Below are 9,792 nucleotides of genomic sequence, written 5' to 3' on the forward strand. Positions count from 1 at the left end.
TCCAGCTAAGCATTGCAGAAGAATCTCTTTCTTTCTCTTCTTGTGCGCAAGCTGTTTGACTTGTAATAAACAGAAGGGGGGAAAAGATCAAAGTCCATAACTGAGCATGGTTTACTTACAACTACTGTAACATTCCTCTGGGCACTGATTATAACACACCATCATGTCCTGGTGGAGTCTTTTTGGTAATTCATTTGGCTTTCAAGCTCCTTCCTTTTTTCTCCCCTTTGAGCTTTGCAGAACAGCTTCTTTTCCCATGAAAGCTGCAGGAATGCATGGATTATTTATATCTTTTGACAGGCACGGTCTGTTTACAACGATCCATTTTATTGATTAAGAATACAGAGTCTGTTTATCATCCTGTTCTGTGGTCATAAGCTTTACAATCGCAAAGACCATAAAAACATAAAATAATGAATGGTCGTACTAAACTTAATTCTGTAAATTGCTTTCCATAAACGTACATTGCAAAATTATTTTCAAACTCAAAAATAATAAACAAACAATACATTACATTATTAATGATAAAGTTATAATGACTAGTTCACTGTCAGCCAGCAGCTCCCATTTTCAAGCCACTTATTTAGGCGCCAGAGTATGGATGCAGAAGCCTAATTATAGGCAGCCCCTTTATAAAAAGTATCTCTGCCAGAGAAGGTAGAAAACATTCAGGGGTAAGTGCCATTGTGCTCATAGGATCTCTCGTGTTCTCAGGCTTTGACCAGGGGAAGGAGAGTGCAGTGGAAAGGAAGGTGGGTGCAGTGGTTTTGGCACTCGCTTAGGCAGTGGGCGACAGAGGTTCAATTCTTGACTTTGCCACGTATTTCCTTTGTGACTTTTCGCAAGTCATCTAAGTCACAGATTAGTACCTAAGATCGATGGAGACTTGAACCTGGATGAAAGGCTGTGATTCAACTCAGACAGGGGCCAGCCTCTAAAGGGATGAGAGGAGACTATATTTATTTACTCTTTTGACTAACAGAGATCCAATCCACCCTGGCCAAAATCATCTGCTGTTGTGGGGGCTTAGAAGAGCCATCCCTGCTCCTAGATTCCTAGGGGCCCAATGCTGTGTGATGCTGAGCACCTCCTTCAACAAGAGTTGAGGACATTCAGCATCTCGAAGGAACGGCAGCATCTGTAGCTCCTAGTGCATTTTCCTATGCATAGCATGCCAAAAGGTTGCAGCCTTTCTTTAAGGCGAGCCTTTCACTGGTTATCAGAGTTAGTGTCAGCTCCAGCCTGGAGCTATGTGCTCTGCTCTGTATTCTGCTGCCCACTTCCTGGCTGCGGAGTTTGACTGTAAGCTCCTAACCTCTGTGCTGACTATCCCTTTAGTGGTTGCATGTGCAGTCCAAGGTCCCGATAACAAGCCAGGCCCTTCTGAATGGTCCTGATCCCATTTATGTGAGATGTTGCTTTTCACCGTATAGTCTCCCCCTTTCCCAAAGGCCAAGTCCTGAGAGATGCTGAGCCTGTGCGGTTCCCACCAGAGTCAGTGGGAGTTGCAAGGGCGTAACACTTCTCAGGATTTGGCCCTAAGACTAGGTGGTGGAGCATTTCCCCCACTTGTCCCCTTTGGTGCATCAGAGCCAGTTTGGTGGCTTTCAGGGCAGACTGCATGTTGCATTTTTTTCCCCACAGGCTTTGAAATGGGGGTTTAAATATAATCTGCCATATCGAGAGATGGCCCTCAAAATTGCTGGGAGTGTTGCTTTTCGGCATCAAGTAGTGAGGTTTGAGAGCCAAAGTCCCCATGGATTTCAGCAGAACTGCCGGATCAGGGCCTCCATCCCTGAATTTCACTAGGAAAAACAAGTTCACACCCACATTCGCTCACTCATGTCACCCGCACTTAGGGTGACCAGATGGCAAGAGTAGAAAAATCAGTACCGGAGGTGGGGAGTGTAATAGGCATCCATACAAGACAAAGCCCCAAATATCGGCACTGTCCCTATAAAAGTGGGATAGCTAGTCACCCTACCCACACTTGCTCTCTCTTTTACGCTCGCTCACTCACTCACTCTCACTCACCCACCCACACATAATCTCCTTTTCTCACACACACACACACCTATGTGCGTGTGCCCTTGCCCTCTCACATGCGCGTTTCTTTCGGCTGCCTTTCCTGTCCCTTTGTTCCCTGTTTCTTTGTTCTCTTTCCAGTTCATTCTTGTCAAGCTCTGCTCTCAAGGAAGCTTTCTGGTTGCCTATTTCAAAGCACTGCCTCTCAGATTCCGGATCAGAGGGCTGAAGCAGATAGCAGCTCCTTTGGGAAAGCCTGCTTGTTACTTATTTGTTAGCACTGGCCCTACCCACCACCTCGCTAGATGTCATTTACACAGAAAGACTAGCTAGCAGACTATAAGGGCCTGGACATTTAAGATAGAATGCATTCCCTCCCTCCTTGCCAAGCTCTCTCACTCTGCATCAAGTCCAAATAGCTGAGCAGGGGGATGCCATTATTATAATTTCTATTGTAGTAGTGTGCAAAGATCTTAACTGAGATCAAGGCCCCATTATGCTAGTACAAATAGTAAGAGATGCCCCTATCCTGAAGAGTCACAATCTAAACAGACAAGACACACAACAGGAGAGGAAGCAGAAGTCCAGTGAGGTAAAGTGACCGGCCCAGCGTCACACAACAGGTTAGTGGCAGACTCAGGGTAGACCCCCAGGTCTTTTAAGTCCTGAGCTTGGGTCCTATCCATGTGTCAGTGCTCCCCAAGGTGACCAATTAAATTATGACCATACAACTCTCATGAATTTCAATGGGAGCTGTGCACAATTAATATTGACAAGAGGGAAGGAACACAAGTCAAAACAGGGAAAGAACCGGTTAAAGAACATTTGAATAAGTTAGATGTATTCAAGTTGATAGAGCCTGATGAAATTCATCCTAGGGCACTTGAGGAACTAGCTGAAGCAATCTTGGAAGTGCTAGTGATTATCTGTGAGAAATCATAGAGGATGGGTGAGGTTCCAGAGAACTGGAGAATGACAAACAGTACCTATCTTTAAAATGGGGAACAGAAAGGACCTGGAAAATTATAGACCAGTCCACCTAACTTTGATACCTGGAAAGATACTGGAACAAATAATTAAACAATCAGTTTGTAAGCACCTAGGTGATCATAGGATTATAAGGAATAGCCCATATGGATTTGTCAAGAACAAATCATGAAAAAAACAACCTAATTTCATTCTTTGAGAGGGTTACCGGGTAACTGGCCTAATGGATGGGGGAAGCAGTAAACGTGATTTAGCTTTATTTTAGTAAGTTTTTTGACACTGTCCCACATGAAATTTCCATATACAAATGTGCTTTAAATGAAACTACTATAAAGTGGGTGCAAAACTGGTTGAAAAACCATACTCAAAAAGTAGTTATCAATGGTTCGCTGTCAAATTGAGTGTACATATCTAGTGGGGTGCCACAGGGGTCAGTCCTGGGTCTGGTACAATTCAATAGTTCCATTAATGACTTGGATAAGGAGGTGAAGCGTATGCTTATAACATTTGCAGATGATACCAAACTGGGAGGGGTTGCCAGCACTTTGGAGGACAGAATTAGAATTCAAAATTATCTTGGTGAATTGGTCTGAAATCAACAAGAAGAAATTCAGTACAGACAAGTGCAAAGTACTACATTTAGGAAGGAAAAATCAAATGCACAACTACAAAATGAGGAATAACTGGGTGGGTGGTAGTATTGCAGAAATGATCTGAAGGTTATAGTGGATCACAAATTGAATATGCGGCAATGAAGTGATGCAGTTGCAAAAAAGGGTGTATTCTAGGATGTATTAACAGGAGTGTCATATCTAAGAGACGCGATGTCATTGTTCTGCTCTACACAGAACTAGTGAGGCCTCAGCTGGAGTACTGAGTCCAGTTTTTGCTGCCACACTTCAGGAAATATGTGGATAAATTGGAGAGAGTCCAAAGGAAAGCACCAAAAATAATAAAAGTTTTAAAAAACCTCATCTATGAGGAAAGGTTAAAAACCTGGGCATGTTTAGCTCTGAGAAAAGAAGACTGATAAAAAGGGTGGTGGTCAGTTGTTCTCCATGTCAGCTGAATTTAGGAAACTAAGTAATGGGCTTCATCTGCAGCAAGGGAGATTTAGGTGAGGTATTAGAAAAAACTCCTTAACGATAAGAATAGTTCCATACTGGAAGAGGCTTCCAAGGGAGGTTATGAAATCCCCATCCCTGGAAGTTTTTAAGAACAGGTTGGACAAACACCTGTCAGGGAGGGTTTAGCTATACTTGGTCCTGCCATAGTGCAGGGGGCAGGACTTGATGCCCTCTTCAGGTGCCTTCTAGCCCTATATTTCTGTGATTCTATGTTATCTACAGGATGACCTGGCCCCCTAAAACAGTGGTTCCCAACCTTTTTGGCTTGAGGGCCACAGATATGATTTTTACAACCCTGAAGGCCACCAGTCTCCACCAACAGCCCCCCGCCCCACTGCAGCCAGACAGAAGGAGCCTCCTCACTGATCTCGCGTCTCCCTGGTTGCAGCACGGAAACCGCACGCGTACCCCCTGCAGCCAGTGGCTCCCTTCTGTAGCCAGGGGAACGGGAGATCAGTGCTCCCCTCCCTCTGGCTCCAGAAGGGACCCCAGCACTTATGGACCTAGGCGGAGCGCTTTGCCGTGCTCCCTGCTGCAGCAAGGGGAGGGAAGTGCTGACCTCACATCCCCTTGGGTACAGCAAGGAGCCTGCACCAGTCTTGTAGCCCTGCGGAAACGTGCTCTGCCTGGGTCCTTAGGCAGTGGTTCCCTTCTGCAGCCAGCGGAAGGGGAGCTGCGGGCCACTTTGAAAGCCCCCATGGACCACTTTTGGCCGCTGGGCCACAGGTTGGGAGCCACTGCCCTAGAAGAATAGCAGAGCCAATCCATGGCTGCTATAACTCCTGTCAGTTCTGCTACCCATATCTCCAGCGGGCAATGGTGGGTGAATCAACATAGCTGCTAGACCTGCACTGCCTCACTTCTAAAATGTGTGATAATATGGGAGTGTACTTGCCGTGCATGATCCCGAAATCCTTCCTCTGCCCTACACAGAATAACACCACCATCTACCAAAGGTACGTATGACCCCCACTGCTATAGTAGCTGAGCACTTCACAATCCCTTTTGGTGGTTATCCTCACCGCACCCCTTTTACAGATGGAGAATTGAAGCACAGAGTGGCAAAGTGACTTGCCCAGGCTCACACTGGAAATCTGTGACAGAGCAGGGAATTAAACTCACATCTCTAGTTAGTATCCAAACTACTTGACCATCCTTTCTGGCTAGGGACAGGTAGCTCATTCTGTGCCTTTAAAGTCACTGGGACTCTTTGCATTGCCTTCAGGGGCAACTGGGTTGAGCTCCAGTTGTGCTGTGTCTGCGTCCTTCCTTGGAATTGGAGGAGCAGGCAGGATTTGTCTCTGTCTTTCCCTCCTCCCCAGTTTGATTTTGTGAAGGTAAAGGTCTCTTTCTGTGGCTGGCTGCAGCACTCTGCACATTAAACCATTGACCATGGTTTCAGCATTCACAGAGCCATGCGCGTATCACACTTCTTGTGTTTTGGAGCCGCTCATCAACCGTGATCTATTTACTGGTTTGGCTCTGCCTCCTGTGATTAGCTGCACTGCAGCTGTTCACATTCATGCATTTCAGGAGGGAATTAAAGGAGTTGTGAAAGGTGGAACTCGGTGTATGTCTGTTACATTGCTTGTGTAAAGTCAGCATGCTCTGTAATGACAATGCATCATGATTATCTAGGGAGCTGAACTGTGGCAAATGCTGTTAGTGTCTCTCTTCTTAATGGGAGTTGTGTGTAATTAATTCCCCGTGTGCCATCTGGGGAGAACACAATTGCCCCCTACTATAAGATTTACTATTCAGAAGAAGGATGGTTATGTGCTTAGTGCACTGTGCTGAGATGTAGGAGATCTGGGTTTGTGTCATGGGCGTGCCAGATCTCTTATGTTGCCTTGGGTTAGTTACATAGTGCCGGATGTTCAAAACTGGTAGGTGCCTAAAGATGCACACAGGTGCCTAGTGGGTTTTTAAGGCATCTCTGCATTTTAGGTGCCTAACACCCATTGATTTCAATGAGCATCTATGTGCATCTTTAGGAGTTTAAATAGCTTGGAAAATCTGGTTCTGAATCTCTTTGTGCCTCAGTTTGCCACCTATAAAATGAGGATAATAATACTCCTTTTCTGTGATTTACATTTACTATCCACAGCTTTATGGCTGAGGGGAAAGAACTCTCTACACCCTCTGTTGCTGAAAAGGGTAAAAGAGATGCCACAGAGAGGGTCATTTGCGTAAGCTACCTACCCACAATTCCACTAGTGACACTTGGAGGTCACCGGAACTAAATATGAACATGAATTTTGGGAGATAGTGGGCTCCTAGAGAGGCTTAAAGTCAAAGAGGGGGAAAGAGACTCCCCTATTTTTGGTAAATAGCTCATTACCAAACTGACAGGGTTCCATTTAAGGGTCTTGAGCACTTGGTTCCCTTCTATGAGAACTTTGTGGTGAGAGACAACACAAAGGACAGTAGTGGAGGTGAGTGGGTTCTAATGAGGTCCTGCCTGCTCTGCACCATAATGAAACTGAATCACTGATCTGGGCTAGGTGATGGTGATTCTAGGTGGGACCAAGCAAGGAGCTCCTTTGGGACTCTTGGATTGCTGCTCTGAACTAAGAGTGGGATTAAAGGAAAGGGGGAGGCCAGGGGACGTTGTCTGTGATGGATGAGAAGGGAGTCAGATGAACTGCTGCCAAAGTTACTGGGGGTGGGGGGTGTAGGATATCTTACTCTTTATTTGCATATCTATTCCATTGCTGTGTTTTCCCAAGTTTATGGCTGTGTTCCCTTTCCCTTAACAAAGATTCCCTTATTTGTACACAGACTCAGAGTGCTTGTCAGTAGGGAAGTCCTGCGTATTAAGGGCACCCACAGAGAGTGCATTTAGATCTCCCAGGTTTCTGGGTCAGGGCTTGAGCTGATTTTGTTGATTGTCAAGAGGGACCCTAGATATATTGAACTCATCCCTTATTCTTGCCGTAAACCCCCCGGCAAAAGGGTTACACAAATAGGGACTGCCTTCTCCTAGGTATAGGTACAGTGCCTGGCATAATGGGCCCCCAGTCTCAGTAGCGACCTCTAGATGCTACCATAATGCAAATAATAATATCAGACATGAATTTAGAGTTTGTCTACAAATGAAAGTAAATCCAGAATAAAGGAGGGTCTGAATTTAAAGCGGATTAACAATTCCTGATTAACTCCTCTGGGTAGACACACTTATTCCAGAATAAGAGCATCCACACATGATGGAGATAATCAAGAATAACTCCCCATGTAGGCAAGCCCTTAAGCAATAGGATTCCAGCCCACCTGTGAGGGTTCTATAACTCTCATCTGGTACTAGTGTTCCACTAGCTTGTGGTAACTGCAGTGCAGATAACTGTTACTGTAGGATGTGTGAACAATGACTACTTAAGGTGAAGCCAGAAACCATGACCTGGCTGGTTGTAAGAAGCAGTGGTGGCAGGGGAGCTGACACCTGAAAGCGGAGAGACACAATGTATTTGTAAAGGCAGGTGCTGAATTGATTTATAGCAGCAATAAAGATCATTTTGGTTTGACTCCAAACAGGAGCCTCCCTGGAAGCAAAGCTCATCTGATCTCTGGGGAATGCAGTGTTGTCCAGGGCTGCTGATTTTGGTGGGCTATACTAAAACAGCTATAGAGTCTAATCCTCTGGTGCCCTGCACTTCGAGTTGTCATTTACTCCAATGTAAAGTGAGTGTCAAACACTGTCATGCTGATTGGGTAGCATTTTTAGATTCTCTTTGCACTCATGCAATGGAGAATTAAACCCACAGTCTCCTCCCTGTTTCTCCTAAACCCCTGTCTACGCTACACATACAGAGCTTTTCTACCTGGGGACATTCAGGAAAATTAATCTGAATTAACTTTCAAAGCAGATTAGTTAAACTGCATTAAGTCCCTGTGTGCACACTCTTATTCAGAATTTATAAACTGGCCTTGTGGATTAAGATAAACGAAATTAAGGCCACTTTAATTGTGAATAAGAGTGTCCACATGGGTTTAATGTGGTATAATGAATCCATTTTAAGTTCACATCCTTTGAATTAACTTTCCTGAGTGTCTCCATGTAGATAAGCCGACTGATCACAGCCAGCTGATTAAAACATGGTTCCCTTAATGATAGGAAGCAGAAGAAGGGTCTTAGGGTTAAGGCACTGGATCTTGACTCAGGTGATCTGGATTCCTTGTCTGGCTTTGATACAGGCTTCCTCCAATTGATGTCTATAAGAGCAGGATCAGATCCAAAATGGGAACAAGCTGAGTCCTCCTCAAAGGAGCCAGCAATAAATTAGGCCTTATCAATAAAACACGTTTCATCTAGCTGCCGGTGCAGCTGTTGGCTGAAATCAGGCTGACCTGCTGATGATGCAGAATAGTCCTGTTAAAATGCCCATGGGGGTAGCACCCCTGAAGCGGTGGCTGAGACCACACATCAGTCTGTCTTGGATATTCAGTACCTGGGTGAATCGCTGAGAATTCTGGGTCTCATAAGTCCCCACCACCCGTCAATTGAGCACATTCGTTTAACAACAGCCCACTCCTGGGGAACTCCAAGGGATTCAGACAAGCCCGTGGAAGGCTACTGCAAGTGTAAATAATGTGAAATCAGTGGTGAGAATTTTTCTCTTTCTTGCCAGGAAAAGGAGAGGCCGATTTGGCTATCACGGCAATCAGGGCAAGGTTTGCCATTGAGCTGAGTGGTTACAGGTGTGGCCCTATGTGTGACTCTACACCCCAAGTCAGCTAGATGCTGAACTGATGTCGCCTGATCTGTTTTGAGAGGTTTTATCACCACCACACAGACTGTCTCTTTTGCCAGCGCGTTTCAGGGAGTGATTTTTCAGAGGCCCGTCTGGATCTGCCTCAGCACTGGTTTGCTTTAACAATGAATAAAGAACCAAACAAGCCCAAACCAAAGTCTCATGGTCCAGCCTGACACGTCAGCACTCTGCTCAGGTCAGGTGCTGCTCAGAGAGCAATAACTAAACCCCTAAAGACCATGTGTTTACTTAGACCCAGACTCGAAAGAAAATCATAAAGGGGAATTGCCTCAGGATGGAACACGGGTGATTCTTTTCCAAAGGGGTTCAAAAAATACCACTGAGGTAACATTTAATCTCTGCAATGGTGTTGCTCCAGTGAAAACAGTGCAGTTACTGCCTGGGGAGGGGCATCTAAGATACATCAAGAGATGGTGTATGTCCTGTAGTTTCCAGAGGGACGGCGTGATGATAGTGCTTATTGATTAACTCCCAGTGCTGAAATGCTGCTGAAACTCGGAGGTCTCATGGGTGGGAGTAGTCTGTTACACCAAGGGCCAGCCCTTCACGACGTGTGTGCGCGGGGGGGGCTGAAGGGTGCCTCACAGAGCCTCCTGCGTCCCCTGCCCCCTGCGTGTCAGTGAAGGGCCAGCCCAGTGCCCCCCCTCAGGCTGGTGCCTGGGGGCCTGGCCCCCCTGCCCTCCACTGCTTGATTTGTTTGGGGATTATTTTTTTATCTGTCCATTTTAAAGGCCTCCTCATCAGCAGAAGCAGCAGCTACTTGCTGATGGAATGAGCAGGCAAAGCAAAGACGAGCGCACAACCTTGAGCAAGGGTGGATATGAAAGCAGCATCACCCCTGGTAATCATTGGGAGTCAGGGATACGCCGCGGAGGCACAATTCC

General features: G+C 45.9%; 1 long non-coding RNA gene across 1 annotated transcript; it reads left to right on the forward strand.

Annotated features, from left to right (window-relative positions):
* Positions 1-6,443: 6,443 nt before the first annotated feature.
* LOC137156425 (uncharacterized) lies at positions 6,444-9,275 on the forward strand. The gene is made up of 2 exons (XR_010920766.1): positions 6,444-6,574; positions 8,765-9,275. It is a non-coding gene; the product is annotated as an uncharacterized lncRNA (long non-coding RNA).
* The last annotated feature ends 517 nt before the right edge of the window (positions 9,276-9,792 follow it).

The sequence above is a fragment of the Emydura macquarii genome, unplaced genomic scaffold (genome assembly GCF_026122565.2).
Source record: "Emydura macquarii macquarii isolate MOO-44397 ecotype Brisbane River unplaced genomic scaffold, CSIRO-AGI_Emac_v2 contig_1451, whole genome shotgun sequence".
Lineage (NCBI taxonomy): Eukaryota > Metazoa > Chordata > Testudines > Chelidae > Emydura > Emydura macquarii.